The sequence below is a fragment of the Cibotium barometz genome, chromosome 43 (assembly GCF_041138505.1).
Source record: "Cibotium barometz isolate CiBa-2024 chromosome 43, ASM4113850v1, whole genome shotgun sequence".
Classification (NCBI taxonomy): domain Eukaryota; kingdom Viridiplantae; phylum Streptophyta; class Polypodiopsida; order Cyatheales; family Cibotiaceae; genus Cibotium; species Cibotium barometz.
In genome coordinates, this window is record NC_141088.1 from 16,865,552 (window position 1) to 16,868,940 (window position 3,389).

The following is a 3,389-nucleotide window of genomic DNA, read 5'->3' on the forward strand; positions in this document are numbered from 1 at the left end:
TCTATACATGTGATGATGGACTCTAACATTATGTCATAGAGGTCTATTGATCATGTCCTCTATAGAACTCAAACATAAATTTTTATGCTCCTAGGTAACTTCTTTCTTTTAGTATTTCCAAATCACTCTATCACTTCTCCTTCCATCATCCGAGGCATACAAACTACTAAAAACGTGTTGCATTATCACATCAAGGGCTTTTAATGACTTTAACTTAGTATGCGTATTAATCTGAAGATCACAATGAGGTCTAGGAACCCCAAGACATTGCCACTATTAAGCTTCTCTACATGCAAGACACCGTAAAAGAGAGTGGACATTGAGCACCCATGGAACTCACACTAATCATGCAATTCTTCCTTGGTGATGAGAAGAAACAAAGTCTATAAACTTATTTGGCAGACGCTTGCGCTTGCACACCCTCGATGGTATGGATAATGCAATTTTAAATGAGGTGAATTGGTAGGTGTGCCTCAAAAGATCATGCCTCTGTGAGTAATTAAAGAAGAAATATAACCTTAGGAAGATGTGAAAAATATAATCCATATGAAGGTTGTAGAGTGGTTGGTTTTAAAAGCCTCGTTATATAATATGGAAGGTCACACATGTTAGAGTTCTCCACGCACCATCTACCGTCTCTATATATATGCCTCCCACACCCTTCCTCTATTGCAAAGTTGTTGCAGCTTTGGACAACTAGCCATACCATCTCTCTCTCTCTCTCTCTCTCTCTCTCTTGATGGATTTTACTCATGATACGTGGATGGGAGGATTCTGTCACATGGATTTTAGTGAGAGTACCAACCGAAGAGAATGCCTCACAAGAGAGTACCCATAGAGAAGGTGTTTGATGAGGGCATGCACTGAGGGGGGATATGTATAGAGAAAGCCTCAAAGGTCGAGGTGATGTGCAACTAAAGCACAAAGTTCTAAGCATTAGGTATTGGCTTCTTTCAAAACCTAGTTACACAAAGGGCAAAATAGCAATGTCATTATTCAAAAGGAATTCATGCCACTTATGAAGAATTCGCGCCACTTGTAGTTTGTTCACGCGATGACGAGAGTGTGCATGCACGGGGTAAAGTCTACGCTTTACACATTAGGTTAGGAAGATAATAATCTCAATTGGCAAGTTAGATCATACTCTGAAAATGGGATAGGCTTCATTTCAAACCTGGTTACACAATCGGAAAGATTGAAGTTTAAAAAACAATGTCTTTATTCAAAAGGAATTCATATGCCACTTGTAGTTTGTACACGATGAGGAGAGAGGCAGTCTAATAAAACTAAGAGAGGGTTTTGCGGACGCTGGCCATGAGGCTTTCCACCTCACCCTTGTCAATGCCGAAGGCTGTCTCTAGCACCTCCTCGGGCAGGGGTGGGTATGCGTCGAAGAGAGCGGCGGCGAGCTGCGAGGTGCCCGGGTTCTGGCTATTGAGGGCGGAGATGGCGAGGGCGGAGTGGTGCTTGTCGGGGTTGAGCTGGAAGTGCACGAGGCCGCGAGGGAAGACAAAGAGATCGCCGGGGGAGAGGGTCTGCTCGAAGAGGGTATTGTTGGGCGTGGCGGTGACGAAGCCCACCTTGAGCGTGCCCTCGGCCAGGAAGAGCACCTCGGTGGCACGGGGATGCACGTGGGGCGGGTTTAATCCCTTGGGGTCAAAGTCGATGCGGGCGATGGACAGGCCCTGCGTGTTGAGGGCAAAGAAATTGGCCGCACTGGCCAGGTTGACGGACACGCCCAGCCCTTTCATAGGTTGGCCGGGATGCTCAAGCATCGTGAACTTGAAGTCCGCGTCCTGCACCTCGTCGGTTGGCTTGCAGGCGAACCCGTTGAGGGTGATCATGCTGGTGTTATCGGCCACACAGAAGTCCTGCAGAGGGTCTGCATCCGCGGCCCTCACTTCTAGTATGAGCGTAGAGGAGGCCAACAGCATCACTGCGCCCAGAAGAAGCAAGCTGCTGGCTGCTGCTGCTGCTGCTGCCATGGTTTGAGGAATATTGTTGTGGGGAATGCGATGCGATGAGGAGCTTGGAAAGATTTGAGCGCGGCTGAGATGATGAGTATAGGCCTCTCCCCATAAGCTGGTATTTATGCTCTGCATGACATCCACTCGAAGGAACGAGTCCTAATATCCGCCCCAAGAAGGAACCAGTCATATCGCTCAAGAAAGAGTCCATGTGCATCGTGCCGCTTCGACCCAGTCGTTCCCGGCCAACGAGTCCTGAGGTGCCGGAAGGGAGGACGTCCCATCGATTGACGTAGTCTCCAAGTGCCGCCCATGTCAAACCGACATTCGCCGAGAACCTTGTGAGCTTTTGTTGTTCCGAATGGACACCTTCACATTCATTGGTGTCTTGTATCCTCCTCCACGTCGGACTGATGCGAATTTGAACCTTGGAAGTACTGCGGCCTTCCAATTATAAGCCCGGCATTGCGAAACTAATAGTGCTTGGGGGCCACACGGGTGTGAATTGTAACTTCCTTCATGAATCTTTTTTCATTGGGGGAGAGAGAGAGAGAGCACACACAAGAGAGGAGTTGCACCAAACAAGAATGACTGTACTATGATAATACTTTCACCATTTACAATTCTTTTATAGCCTTATCTTATGATCTCTTAATAAGAGGGACTCCACACCTAGAGTGTTAGCACCGCTAGACACACTACTAGATTCTGAGAATATCCCAAAAAAAAAAACTCCCCTTCGAAGTCAAGGAGTGTCATCTAAGAGGGAGAACTTCCATATCATGATTTGGGCTCTTAGTGATGTGACGAGTGCCCTCCGACATTCATGTGTCTAATGAAAAATGTTTATTATCATGAGTATTGTGCAATGAAATCGGGGGTACGAAACTTCATACAGTTCTTACGTTTTCACTACAAACCAAATGTATAAGCAAACGTGCCAGACCTCATAATATTACTTAAGGCGAGTCAACTAAGAATAAAAAACTAAGACATTCCTAGTGACATTACACTTAACCAATGGGGAATAAATTTCCTAAGAGTTCTATACATGTGATGATGGACTCTAACATTATGTCATAGAGGTCTATAGATCATGTCCTCTTTTGAAAGAAGAAAGATAGTACATACCATCTCTCTCTATCTTTTTGTTGATTAAAGATGACTTAATAGGCAAACTATAAAGAGAAAATATTCCATATATTGATGATTTGTTGAGTTAGTGAGCTAGAACAAAGTGAAAGTACACATGGTGCCAAGATAGGCAAGGATAGGAGAACGTGGAAGAAAGAAAGAGAGGTAACACACACAAGAGAGGAGTTGCACCAAACAAGAATGATTGTACTATGATAATACTTCCACCATTTACAATTCTGTTATAGGCATAAAGCCTCATCCCATGTTCTCTTAATAAGAGGAAGT

General features: G+C 45.0%; 1 pseudogene; it reads right to left on the bottom strand.

Moving 5' to 3' along the window:
• Positions 1–1,286: 1,286 nt before the first annotated feature.
• Positions 1,287–1,985, bottom strand: LOC147613609 (germin-like protein 8-2 pseudogene; annotated as a pseudogene).
• Positions 1,986–3,389: the final 1,404 nt, after the last annotated feature.